At 37.1% G+C, this 14,869-nt stretch overlaps 1 pseudogene; it reads left to right on the top strand.

The window, feature by feature from the left end:
* Positions 1-8,266: 8,266 nt before the first annotated feature.
* Positions 8,267-9,789, top strand: LOC123245923 (annotated as a pseudogene).
* Positions 9,790-14,869: the final 5,080 nt, after the last annotated feature.

Below are 14,869 nucleotides of genomic sequence, written 5' to 3' on the forward strand. Positions count from 1 at the left end.
TTGTCTCTTTGCTACTTCCTCTCTCTGCTACCAGTTTAGCCCTCTGGGGCCAATTCAATATATTTTGTAAACCCTTACCTTCCATCTAAAAATCAATACTGTGTATTAGTTCTAAGATGGAAGAGGAGTAAAGACTAGGCAATGAGGGTGAGTTAAGTGATTTGCCCAGTGTCACAGAGCTTGGAGGTGTTTGAGGCTAGATTTGAAGCCAGAACCTCTTGTCTCTAGGGCTGGCTCTCAATCCAGTGAGCCACCCAGCTGTGCACTGCCCCATCTCTCCCATCTTTTTTTTTAAAAGGAATTTGAAAACCAGTTCTAACCTTGCTGGTTTGGGTATCTCATTCTCTTAATCTCTGTTTTCTCATCTATAAAACAAGATCATGGGATTTTACATTTGGGGTCAGAAGAGATCTTAAAGACTATTCCCTCATTTTACAGAAGAGAAAACTGAGACTCGGGGATGTCAATCTTTATGCCAAGAAAAGTCATTGTTCCCCTCTTTGATAATCCTCCACTCAAAAATAATGAAAAAGCCACATAAAAAGAAGTTATGATTATCATATTTTTGACTAGAGTAATCCAACATTAAGGTACTAATTAAATCAGGAATTATGAACAAACTTAATGGATAGAAAAACATTAAAGTCTTTCTTTGAAAAGATAGGGAGAGAACAGCCACTTTACTGCCTGATACTTATTCTCCTAAATAGAAAGTCAGCAAGCACTGGTATCTCAAGCCCCTTTTTTCACTGTTCCATTCTGGCTGCTGAAGTCTACAGGTAGCTTCAGCACCCTCTGGTAGTGTGGTCTCATGGCAGCAATGCTGTGTCTATGACTGGGCAACTCAGTTGGCATTCCAAAGCCCCTGCTGAAGCTCCACTTTCTCTCAAAACCCAAAAATTAGAATCTTGACTCAATCCAACCCTGGGTGTCCATCCATGTATATACAGTCTCTTATAATAAGAGTTTCTCAATCTCTCCCAGACAATAGGAAACAATATTGTCTGTCTGGAACTATTGTTGGTTGTTGGTCCTTCATTTTCAAAGAGGACCAGTGATATCACAGGATGATGTCTTGTCTTGTGAGTGAATTGAAGAGTGGCAGAATTGCACAAAGTTGTTAGCCTTGTGTTTCTTCCATAGTCATCAAAGTATAGTAGCAAGACGAAAATCAGGACAACTGGTGATGGCCTCGAATTCAGTGAATGACTTTGAAGAAAGAAAGAAAGAAAGAAAGAAAGAAAGAAAGAAAGAAAGAAAGGAAGGAAGGAAGGAAGGAAGGAAGAAAGAAAAGGAGAAAAGAAAAAAAAGCTTGATTCTTAGATTTGTTCAAGAAAATCAATTCTTCTCTGTGTGTTTCCAGAATAGGGAGAAATAGGAAATTTAATATAGTTGCTCTATTGGTAATAGTTACATTATACCTACCAGTGTGGTTACACTTAAGAAGCTTCACTTTACCCCTCTGCCCCTGCTTGCTGAATTGGTTAAATTTAATGCTTCCAGTGCTATCCAATTTTCAAATAAATGAAAATTAGGTCTCTAAGTGGTAGTAGGACAGGAGTGAGCAGATTGTTACATTTTCAGTGTGAGCACTCCCACCTTTGGAAGTCAGCAAAGCAGGGGCTTCATTCATTATTTTGTTGATTATTCTAACTTAAAGTAATAGAGAAATTGTTAATAATACAGATTCAACTTGATAGTGGGTGGAGCTTTCATTTTTTTGGAGGTGGGGTAAAATTGTTTTTTAAATATTTACCAGCCATCACTGGGATAGGGTACAAAGGATTTCTGAAAGAAACCTGCCCACAGTGCTAATAGTAATAATGCTTAAAATCTCACTAACTGGTAGTGATGGCGTGGTTTGGGGTGTGAGGAGCAATTGCAATTAGTCAATCAATAAACATTGATTAAATGCCTAACATATGCCAGGCACTTGTGATAAGCATTTTCTGCTGGTTGCAGAAACCGGGAAAACAAGGAAGATCCATGTTCCAATTTTTGAAGCTGCATCTTGCCTTTAAACAAAGAAAATGTTCCTCTGGGATATTAACTCTACCTACCTACCTTTGATACAGTGTCTGACATGTTTAGTAAGTGCTTGTTGATTGTTCTTCCCTTTCTAGGAATTGGGTTCGCTAATTTTTTGTTAGCTCATTTTGGACCAGACCTGTGATCATGTTGATTTTGGGGATTATGTATATGAACTAGGATAAGCATTCTAGCTCAAAATTCTGATCCAATTCTGACATTTTATCACTGAGCCAACAGATTTTTATTCTCTTATTCTATTCTTGAATCTTAGTTTTAATAATATTGTATAATTTTGTTAGTTAAGTAACATGTTCAAGGTTACATATGTGATGAGTGACAAGGAGGTTTTGAAATTAAGTCTTCTGACTTGGGATCTAGTACTTCTTCTGTCAGTTCTCTTTCCCCCTCTTTTTGGAATACCCAACAATAATCAGAATTCATAGTGGAGCAAGACACTTTAGAAAGTTCTTTGTAGACCTTAAGGTATTAAAGAAATATTAGTTATTCTTACCATTATCTCATCTTTCTCATCTTTTTGATGGAGTTCATATAAAAAAGGTTCTAGGACAAATCATTATATTTTGCTTGATTTCCTTTATATTCAATGCTATTCATTGAGGTGGCTAGCCAGATGGTTCCCTGCATATTCTACATTGATCATCAAGTCCAACTTCCTTAAGGATATCCCTTCTGAAATTTCGGGTGAAAATGATCTGATCTAGAACTGTCATCATAAACCCCTCCATTTCAACAAATAATTCTGCATGATTCAGCCATTCAATATACTTTTCTTGGTCAACATACTGTTGATATCCACATAATTCCATGTGTATGTCTCATGGAGGGCTCTTTGACTATTTTTTAATTTTAGTTGTGTTAATATTGTGCTGGATTTTGTTAGTATATTTACTAAGTCTCTTATAGTCTATTTAACTATTATGAAGGTGACCATTAAGACAAGTATTACCTAGATGTTCATTAAAACATTTTCTTCCCATTCCGTTTTAATTTCAAGATGCTAGTAAATTTCAACATATTCAGCCATCATCTTCTCTTCAATCTTTTCATGCTCAACCTGTCTTACCTGGAAGACACTAAAGTATTAGTAGAAATCATCTTTATCCATTGACATAATGAATTCTGAATTCAGGCTCAAAGCCTTCAGTCTCTGTTTTTCATTGTTCTGTGCTGAGAATTTTACATTTAATGAGTCCCAATGATATTTTGATATTAATGAGAAAAGATTCCACAAGATGAAGGAGGAGTTTAATTTGTTTTTTTTTTGATAGAACCATAATAGCATGATGTTATCCCTAGTGGTTCATGAGATGTCTTGGTTAAATGCCTTCAGTTTGGAAGCCACATTTAGTTCTATTTCAGAGATTGGTATCTGATTTAAGATTAGGTAGAATTATAATAAAGTTAAATAGTTTCCCTGAAGAAATGAAACCTTTTATGGGAATTGTTAGAATCATTGTATTGGTGATATGTTTTATTGTTATTGTTATTATTATTATATTTCTTCTCAATTTTTAATTATGTTCAGGTAGAAAAGTTCACAGGATAAGACACTATACAGATGTTATTCTTTTACATTATTATTATTGCATCCTTATGTCTTTTTAAATGCTTACCTTCCTCCTCTGAATCAATTTTTGTGTATTGGTTCCAAAGCAAGAAGAGTGGTCTAAGGTCAGATTTGAACCTAGGACCCCCCATCTCTAGGTCTGACTCTTAATCCACTGAGCCAACTAGCAATATTCTTATCCTCATCTTACTTCTATGGAGTTGCACTGAAACAGTCCTGTGGTAAGTTGCTGTCCTTTTATTATTTTGTGGTGGTGTTTTTCATATTGAATATAGCACAAATGGATAAGATGATTGCATTCAGAAATTCAAAAGAATTATTGAGATGTCAGCTTGTCCACTGCAAGCTCTCTGAAAGTTTCTTTGAGTCAGTTGTAGAAGCAGACAGGATGATGGGGAAGATATCTACTTCATCCTTTTCCTATATGGTTTTGATTTCTTCTATTAGGTCTTTATTTATAAACTATATTTTTAGTGCTTTTTAGTCCACATAATTTGAGATTATGAGTATTCGGTGCAATGATATCTATTAAAATATTATTTAGAAATTTATTTTATATTATGTCTAGGTGTTTATGGGCAACTGTTGTCTGTGATGATGGTCCAGTTCTCATACAATTTATTTATTGAATTCTCCATGATATTATGAAGTTTTTATTTGTAGGATAGAGATTTGTCATCTAAGAAGGATGGTGAGTTTCTGGTGTCAGATTTTAATGATAATAATGATTATTGTTTTCTTTCTCACCCCTGCTTAATCCCTAACTAGGAAGATTGCCTGATCTTCTCAGAAAAGCTTCCCACAGAAAATCTCCAAGAGGTCAATCTCCTATTCACTAAACTTGGTTCTACTTTAATTGGGCCTGAATTTTCCTCATGAGCAGGGACAAGGGTATCTTCTACTTCTCTATGACTCTGCTGAGTGTTTCTGTCGTCTCACTTACACCCAGCAGACACTCAAACCATACTTAAGCCTGGTTGATTGCCAGACCCTCTAACTCAGACAAGGTTAATAATGTAGAATAGGCTTTCTCTCCTTGCTCATTCGAGGCATCTGGGAAGAAAAAGCTTTGACACTGCAGAAGGCTTGTCATGTCACCTTCAGCTCTGCACTCCCTTCTCCCCTTTGCCAAGGAAAATGTCTTGCTTCCTTCAAAGTACATCTCAGATACCACCTTCTGAATGATGTCTTCTCTAATTTGCCCAATTGTTGGTGCCCTCTTCCTCTTGAAATAATTTTATGTTCCTCTTTATTTTGTATTTCTTTATCTCTATGTTTGGATTCCTCTCATAAAATATAAATTCCTTGAAGGACTATTTTCTCCCCTCTCCCCCTTTATGTTCAGTATTTAGAATAATGCCTTGTTGAATTGAGTGGAATTGAATTAATTCTTAGACACTCACAGTTTATTTATTCAAGCTAATTTTTTTTAACTCCTAGTATGTGCAGATTGTGAGAGATACAAAATTTGGTCAGCTATCACTCTCTTGTCTTTAAGAATTTTGTAGGCTGTGTGGAGCCATACTGCTGGGAGACATTCCCCCTCCCCAGGGGGCCATCTGGATTGCAAGCAAATGTAAAGAATAGGAGAAAAATCACAGCACTATATTGAGAGAGTGGGAGTTTCCCAGTTGGTCTCCTTTATTTTATGTGTATGAAAGAGACCAAAACAATGATTTTAGAGAGCAGAAAATATTGAGAGGATAAAGCAGGCTGTGAAGTCAGCAGAGCCTCCAATGAACCTGAAAGGCAATTTTTTCCGAAAGAAAAGATATGACATAGAAATGCTGATTATTTCAGAATTGTTCCCCATCTTTCTTCTTCTCTTCTTAACCTTTGTACTTTGGATGCAGTTGGCTGGAGGAATATCAGAAAAATCATGCTGAAACACAACTTCAAGCAGTTGTGTGGTAATGGCAACCAGCTACTATGTTGGCAAAGAAAGTTCTGGGAGAGATTCAAACTTTACATAAGACACTATCCTTGCCCTAAAGGAGCTTACATTCAATGAAGGATGAAGACATCAATGTGAAGAACTATAATAAGCAAAATTGCATGATAATTCATGCAAAACAAAGTGCTATCCAGGGCTAATGTAGAAAGTGGTTAATCACAATGGAGTTAAGGAGAACTTTATGTAGGCAGTAGCAATTAAATCTAAGGTTAGCATTAAATAATCATATATTTCTCCATTTGCTAAATGGTCAAAGGACATGAACAGACAATTGTCAAGTGAAGAAATCAATACTGTCTTTAGTCATTATGAAAAAATGCTCCAAATCCCTATTGATTTGAGAAATGTGAATTAAAACAACTCTGAGATACTGCTTTACACCTATGAGACTGGCTAATATGACCAAAAAGGAAAAGGATAAATGTTGGAAGGGATGTAGGAAAATTGGGACACATGCAGTTGATAGAACTGTGAACTGACCAACCATTCTAGAGAGCAATCTGGAACCACATCTAGCTTAATTTTTCATCCAGAAATACCACTATTAACTAGGTCTTTGTCCCAAAGAGATCAAAGATGGGGGAAAAGACCTACTTGTACGAAAACATTTTTAGCTGCTCTTTTTGTGGGGGCAAAAAATTGGAAACTGAAAGAATTTCTATCAATTGGGAAATGGCTAAAAAGTTGTAGTATGTGATTGTGATGAAATAGTATTGTACTACAAAAAAGGATGAACAAGATGATCACCTCCCACCCCAGAAAAATTTATATGAAGTGATATAAAATGAAGTGAGCAGAACCAGAAAAATGTTGCATATAATAATAGCAGTAATGTATGATGATCAACTATGAATAACTTAATTATCATCAATGCAAGGATCCTAGACAACTCTAACGGGTCTTATGATGAAACTAACTGTCTACTGCCATAGAAGGAACTGATGGACTCTGAATGCAGAGTGAAGCATATAAGTTTTCACTTTATTTCCTTTATGATCTTTTTTTATGTATAAGTAATATATGTCTTCTTTCATAATATGATGAACAGGGAAACACATATTCCATGAAAGCACATAAAGCACATATCATATTACCTGCCATTTTGAGGAGAAAGAAGGGATGGATCACAAAATATCAGAAAGTAATTATTAAAAATTGTACTAACATGTAATTGGGGAAAATGCAAAAAAAAAGAACACATAGATTTAACCTGATTTGGGGGTGAATAGACTTCAGGGAGTGACCCTGTTGGTGGAGTGACCTAAACTCCCAACTTTCCCCTGCCACCTTTGGAAAAAGGGCCTCTGAGTAGATGGTGAAACTGAAGAGAGGGGAAACTAAGTAAATGTATTATGTGGCAAGGAGGGAGAAAGAAGTGAATACCAACATTAGCAGATAGGGGCATGTGCCATGCCATGAAGAGAAGATGGGAGGGGAAGAGCGACTGTGGGGAGTCCAGAGCCTGAGGAGGGAAGACAATGAAAGTACAAACCATGTCCTGGAGCAGTTCTTCTCTGATGATCCAGTTCTGATAAGAAACAGAGACCAGGAAACCTTTCTTGCCCTCTTGCTAGAAAGGGGAGAATGTTTGGTGAGTCATTTACTCACTTTAAAAACCTCCATTGCTTCCTTTGGGTTAAGGAGGACTTTGCTCCAAATGCTTACTTTGTTTCTTTTTCTTTTCATTCGAGTTATCCTTTATATATATAACATAATATGCAATGTAACAATAACATAATATATACATCTAATATGGAAAAGCTCTAGGAGAGAGAGAGAGAGAGAGAGAGAGAGAGAGAGAGAGAGAGAGAGAGAGATTAGGCTGGTTTAGTGTTTTAGGTTCAGAATTGGAATGAAAGGAAATATTTGTAGACCATCTAAGATCAAAAAGAAATTTTCTTAGCCATACCATGGAAAGGATGCTCAGCAAAGGTACAGCATCAATTCAGTTGAATGCCTGCTTCTGAGTATTGGCTTTTTTATTTAAGTCACCAAGAAGTTATATTAGTGGCTCACCTGTTAAATCCAAGCCTTAGTCCCTTGAGTTCAATAAGTCTGAAGGATGGTTTTGATACCTTTTAAGGAAAAATCAGAATAACCTACATGGTCAATATTATTCTTACCATAGCTGGTATATTTCTCTTTTTGCCAATTTAATTGGTATGAAGCTTTAGGAGAGACATGCCCTGGCACAGAAAAAGACAGAAGGCTTTTGTGGCATATTCAGATATAAAGTTGGGAATAATGGCAAATACCATGTCATATGCTAATAATATTCATACAAATAGCCTCATATGACACATAAATAGCTTGTTTGGCATCTGGGACTGCATAAAGCATAGAAACTCTACTATCATTAGTCATTTTCCTCAAAGAAAAAATAAGTGTATGACACTGTATGGCACATAGATGGCACTATATAGCATATAGATCATATGTATACTTTATGAATGGGCTTTGTATGTATTCTGATAACTTCTCAGGGCCAAGGTCCAACTCTTAAACTCTACACTGAATTACCATTGTTCTCCTACACCAAAATCCCTCCACCTGAATTCTATTGTAGTTAAAGCAATTTTCTGATCATTTACAAACTATAAATAGAAAAGAGAAACACCTAATATTTAAAGGAAGAGGAAAATTGAGCTTTCTCCATGTTTAAAAAATTAGAGTCAGCCAGAGTCACCACCACCATGAGCATCAGCTGGGTACCATGTGCTGTTTACAGCGTGACAGTCTTTGCTGAATTATTGATGACCTTGACTACCTCGGGACCTCCCCTTCTTAACAAATCTCACTCTGTATTAAAATTTAAAGAGGTAAAATGAGCACAATCTCACTCCTGATTACTCCCTTCTTCTTTCGACATCTGAGCTCTAATTTTTAAGTCAATTAGCTTGGGAGGTGTCTCTTGCAAGGCAGCATTTGTTCTGAAGGCCAAGTCTAGCCCAGGGAAATAGCAGACCATGAATTAGCCTTCACTTCTGACTATACCACTAAAATATTCTATGACTTGTGGCCAGTCTCTTCATCCTCATAGGTTTCTGAAAAATTAGGAAAAAATTATGTCTATTTTATCACCCCATCAAGGATTCTTTATTTGAGTTTTCATGGAATTCTATAATTCTATACTCTCTAAGAATAGGAAGAAAGAATTTTATCTGACTTGTACCTAAACAGGCCCCCACTTAACAGCCCTCAACAAGTAGATACTCAGCCTCTGCTTGTGGACTTCCAGGATCAAAGAATTTACTATTCTTCTGGAAGGAACCCTTTTTGCTTTTGAACAGCTCTCATTCTTAGGAAGTTTTTCCTTAGCAAAGTCAAAATCTCCCTCTTTGCAATTTCCACACATTGTTTTGCCCTCTGGGGTCAAGCAGAACAAATCTAATTCTCCTTCCACATGACAACCTTTTAAATTTTTGGAAATGGATTTTATGTACAGCTTCAGGCTAAACATGCCAACTTCCTATAACTGTTCCTTATGTGGCATGGCCTCCAGTCCTCTCCCCATGCTAGGCATCCTCTTGGGATAACTATAATCATCTCATGACATTCCCCCAAATTGACTGTAATTGTTTTTCATGTAAAAGTCACATTACATGACATGACTTTTAGGTGAGGCATAATTATTATTACTGAGGGATTTTGACATTATTTCTCCCAATGCCTTATCATCTGCCATTCCCACCACACCAGTGCCTTCCCCTTTCCTCTTGCTAGTGCAAGTTATATTTCCCCCAAAATCTACCCCAAGCCGACCCCTCCAACCATATGGTGAAGTGTGACCCTCATCATGGAAAGTACATGGCTTGCTGCATGCTCTACAGTGGTGATGTGGTACCTAAGGATGTCAATGCCACCATTGTCACAATCAAGACCAAGAGAACCATTCGGTTTGTAGACTGGTGTCCTACTGGCTTCCAGGTTGGTATCAATTGCCAGCCCCCAACTGTGGTACCCAGTGGAGACCTGGCAGAAATTCAGTGGGCAGTATGCGTGCTAAGTAACATGACCATCATTGCCGAGACATGGACCCATCTAGGTCACGTTTGACTTTATGTATGCAAGGTGGGCATTTGTACACTGGTGTGTGGGTGAAGGCATGGAGGAAGGAGAATTCTGTGAATCCCAGGAAGATTTGGTTGCCTTGGAGAAGGATTACAAAGAAGTAAGCACGAACTCTATTGAGGGAGATGAAAGTGAAGAGTTCTAGAAAGTGTCCAGCAACCGTCATCTGGCCTTATCTGTCTTTTGTATCTTTCTCTTTTTCCCCCCACCACAAAATAAAATCTTTTCTTACTTGCCAAAAAAAATCTACCCCAAACCTCATTTTCTCCCTAGAGAATATTATTTAATAGTATCATCTGATGACACCTTTATGCAGGGATGTGCTGGTGAATGTTCGATAACAGACTTTAAAAAATGTACTCAAGGCATCCCTTTAAATTTTATCTACACAATCAACTGTGGTCTAGAGAAGCTGTTCAAACCAAGAGAAGGAATCAGAATGAAGAAGGTCAAGAAATAAGTTTGCAATTCCACCAGCAATGAATGAGTGTAGCTATTTCTGTTATTGCCTTGTAAAGCATTCCAGTGTCATCATCTCTTATGAAATAAAAAAAGAATCAGTAAGTGTCTTAATAAGCTTGCCATTTTTCTCAAAGAATCCTTGAACCAAGAACTAAACTCATAGGACAATGCATGCCATTAGACATTGTCATGAAGGTAGCCATGAAAAATCCTAGGCAAAAGGATATATCTGTAAATAGACTCAGATGGCCCACTTGAAGCTTATGGAAGAGGCAGAGTTTGTTGCTTTCCCATAAATCCCTACTGGAAGGGGCTATCCAGGTGAAACTAGAAATGCTTGACACTCCTTTAAGGCTTGTGCCAGATTGCTGCTTATCAACCTAGAAACCCCAAAATTAGTAAAAAAAATATTATCTATGTTGTATTATATTTTTACCTATTTTGTTAAACATTTCCCAATTAACTGTATTGCCCAGCGGTGAGTTTGGCACCCCTTCTATCACTAATAATAAGAGAAGTGCAAATTAAAGCATCAATAAGGTCCTACCTTGGACCTATCAGATTAGCAAAGATGACAAAAGAGGAAAATGACAAATGTTGGAGAATCTTCAGGGAGGCACACTATGGCACTGTTGGTGGAGCTGTGAACTGGTCTAGTCATTCTAGAAAGCAATTTGGGACTATGCTCCCCCAAAAAAACATATTTTGACATAGCTATGCCACTAAAGGGTCTATACCCTAAAGAAATCAAAGAGAAAAAGGATCTATGTGGTTTTTCAAATGTGCATACGTCATCCTGACAAAAATGACTTTGTCTTTGACTATCAATTGATCTGACTTCATAGGTACCAGGAAGTTCCTATGTATCCCAAAATTGGTTGAGTAAGTTTCATTTAGGCAAGGAATGCAAGGCTGTCTTGATCTTAATCAATTTAGCTGATTTTATTAATCTGTTTATGCAAGGTTAGCAAACTTTCCTTATCACAATAAAGGGAAGGTTGCCCCTTCTCTGATTGACTGCTCCAAGGGTCTTTATATCCCTTGGTATTTGTGATTCTGTCTTGCAACTCCAAGCAGATGTAAGAGCAAAGAGCCTAAGATTGCTCCTCTTGAACAGGATATATTCTCCACCAGGGTTTGCATCCTACCTATGCATATACCCACAGCAGCCCTTGTGCTTGCTCTTGCCTGTGGAATTAAAGAGCTGAGCGTATCTGCTTGCCTTTGAGTAACAACCTGATATGGGATCCTTTGAGTGTGTTCCTTCTCAGCATCTAAGTCACAGTCTGATCATAAGCAGTCCTATTCAAATACTGGAAACTAAGGAGCATAGGCTTATTGAAGAATGGCTAAACAAATTGTGATACATGAGTGGAGTTCCCTGATTATTTAGGGATGGCTAGTGCCTCCAATAGGAGGACTTGTGGAGTCCTTTCCAAGGCTTCTCTCCTCCTTTGGTGACTTCAAGAAGCTGTGGCATGCCTGGTGGCCACATCCCAGTAAAACTGTCTGGACAGGAAGGCTAAACCAGCGTGAGGGTAATCAGTAGATGTCAAGCCCATTGGTGACTATCCCAGAGAAGTCTCTATCTCAGACATGTGAAGACTTTCCCCTGGTAGAAGAGGCAAATGAGAAAAATTTGTTCCAACAGAGACAAAGGAGGCTGAAGCAGGTGCTATGGAACTCTTACAAGTTGATCAGACATTGAAAAAGCCAAGGTCATTCACTACATGCTAAACCCCCACCAGTCGTGTTGATTTTTGTCTTGACCCTGGACTTCAATGACTTGGCAAAAGAGAGTAAGACCAGTGACTTTATACAACTCTGCCTCACCCAAATCCAATTTATGCTGGAGTCAAAAGACACCACTAGATATGGCAGTTTGGGTCTCTTTGAGTGCAAAGGACAATAATCACCCTATGAACATAATGGAAAAGAGTGGCACAAGAACTGATGAAGCAAATTGTTCTGAAGGAAACTGAGAATACCTATATGAATGGATGCAGAGGGAAGTGAAGAGAATTAGGACAACTTATACATTGACATAAACATTATAAAGAAAATCAACTTTGAAGAACTTTAGAACTCTAATCATCAACACAATGATAATCCATGAATCCAAAATAATTAAATTAAAACATTTCCTGAATAAAAGATAATGATCTTAAAATGAAGAAAGACTCATGCATTTTCAAATATAATTCTTGACTAATGTGGAGAATTGTTTTGCTGGATTATGCAGCTATGTATACCGGCTTTCTTTCTCTTTAAAAAAAAAACAACTGTTCAATTGGAGGACAGTAATACAATGACAGATTAATAAAAAATGCTTAATTGAAAAAATGAACTATTTTTAAAGAACATTTGCTCCATAACTGTAAGTAGGAGTTTTGTGTCTTACCAGCTGAGAAATAAGCAGGATGCAATTACTCTCAGTTGAATGGAGGGTACAGTAGAAAGTAACTCCCTTGGTGAGGAGAGAAACCTTGGGGGACTGAAGTAAGACCATTACTCAGGAAGCCACCATGTTGGGGTAAAGAAGAGTAGAACAAAATAGAGGATATGCTTGCCCCAACCTGCCATCTTATGATTTCCAGTTTTAACAAATTATTCTTGCTATGTCTGGAGTTTTGTCCTTTCCCCACTCTAGAAGGACTTGCAAGTGCTGTCAATCAATTCAATAAATATTTATTAAGCACTTAGAATGGATCAGAGACTCTGTGAGCTTCTCTACCCAATTGGAGAAAGAATTTAGGGTTACATTGTTTCTGCCAGTGTCTGAAGCCAATCATTTGATGCCATATAGGGTCTTATGAAGAAAAATTGCCATGAATTAATCAGACTCAGGAAAATGGAATGGTAGCAGTAATGGTAATTTGGAGTTAATCAATATTATTTCCAAAAGTGAAGTATTCACATAGCAGTGGTGTTCAGAGAGGAGGTGCATAGGGAATGAAATCCCAATTGTGGATAGAAGTTAGAGATTTTCCCTTACCCTTAATCATCTGGACATCAGTGCTTTGAAAAAGGATTGTTTGCCCAGAATGTCCTTGGAAATAATTTCAGAATATTTATAGACCTACAAATAATTCTTTGTCCTTTCAGAATTTTCCCTGGACCTAATCTTGTTTTTGTTTCTTCATTTGTTTTAATCAAGGCTATCCATGTCATCATAAACTCCTGAGGGGAGGACTATGATTGACTTGCTTTGTACAGCATTTGTTTCTTCATCACGCATGAGAACCAAAAGAATAATTTTTAATGATTATCCATCTAAGACTTTCTGTCTCTAAACTTTCTCTGTTCATCTTCCTTGTAACAAAAGGCCCTAAAAACCATGTACCCAATCTATTTCCTCTTGGAATCTCTGAAAGACCCTATCGCAATTAATAGAAAGCCTTGGCATTTCTCAGTGGTGAGACACCAGAAAAGCGTTTATCAGAAGTAAATAATGAATTCATGCTGAAAGTGAAAGTACAGAAACAATGACATTATAGACATTTAGGAGACCAGTCCTGATGTGGAGATAAGGCCACCTGGAGGACTTTGACATATCACTCACTAATGATCCAAATCCCACCTCCACCCCAACTAATTAAAACTAATTAGACCAAGGCAGTCAAATACAACTGGGGCTGGGTCATGGCAAGACATCTCAGGCAAGGTCCAATGACTCACTTAACTTTCATTCTTTTGGCACTCGTAATAATGGAGAGAAGAAGAAACATTTAAAAATGAAATTGAGAATAGGTCTTCAGAGTACTCTCTAGTCACTGGTACCAATAGATGGGTCATTCCAATAAGCCATCTTTACTCTCTTTTTTTTTTTTTTGCTATGAAATAGCTGAAAACTTCATACAGAAACCAGGGCATTTGTCTCACTCTGACATGTGGCATGAACTAGAGAATTGTTTCATCAATTGTTCCCAGGCCAAAATTGCATGGTTGCCAGCCCAAAGAGAATCTACTTGTAAATATATAGACACAGAGATTCACAGTTCTTCATCTAGTTCCCATAAAAATATGTCCCAAAGGCAAGATAAAGGGGAGATACAACTATTAACTTTATATTAAGTCTGGTGCCTGGTTCAGGCCCTAGGCACTAGCATTTATGCATGTTCAAGGACTCCATGGGGTCATTCTTATTCTAGAAGTACTTTCCATTTGAGCCAAAGTCTTACCCAGAGAAGGACTGCAGATCAAAGCTTAATAGTCACTTTTCATCACCATCCCAAATGGACTTGGTTTCAATGGTATTTAAAATGAATTAAACATGAGCCAAGATACTTGCAATTGACTAAGTTAGTATGCAGTACCAGAGAAAGATAGCCACTTTGTGTTAGGGATTTTTTCCCCTAAAGTGCTAAATTCCATTATGATGAGAGTTAAAGGACTGTCCTACTTTTTTTTTTGTTTTATAGGAATTTTGTTGCATTAAAGATACTTTGCCTTCATGTTTTTTCAAAGGGTTTTTATACCTTTCCAGATGTAACTTGATGTTTTGCACATAGTGAATTGTTCATAAATGTTGACTTGCAAAGGAATAATAAGCTTTTGATTTTTTTTGTTTTATTCAGTTTTGAATCAGTGTTCTCATTTTATTCTTATGTGAGGTAGATTTTACTATCTGCATTTGAGAGAGAGTAAGAACATGAATCACATAACCATGGAAAAAATTTTTCTAAAAAAAGAGAAAAAAAAAGAAAACCCCAAACAGGGCCACAAAGAGTCAGAAAGGACTGAATTCTTTTTATGATACTAAT

Source organism: Gracilinanus agilis, chromosome 4, assembly GCF_016433145.1.
Source record: "Gracilinanus agilis isolate LMUSP501 chromosome 4, AgileGrace, whole genome shotgun sequence".
NCBI lineage: Eukaryota > Metazoa > Chordata > Mammalia > Didelphimorphia > Didelphidae > Gracilinanus > Gracilinanus agilis.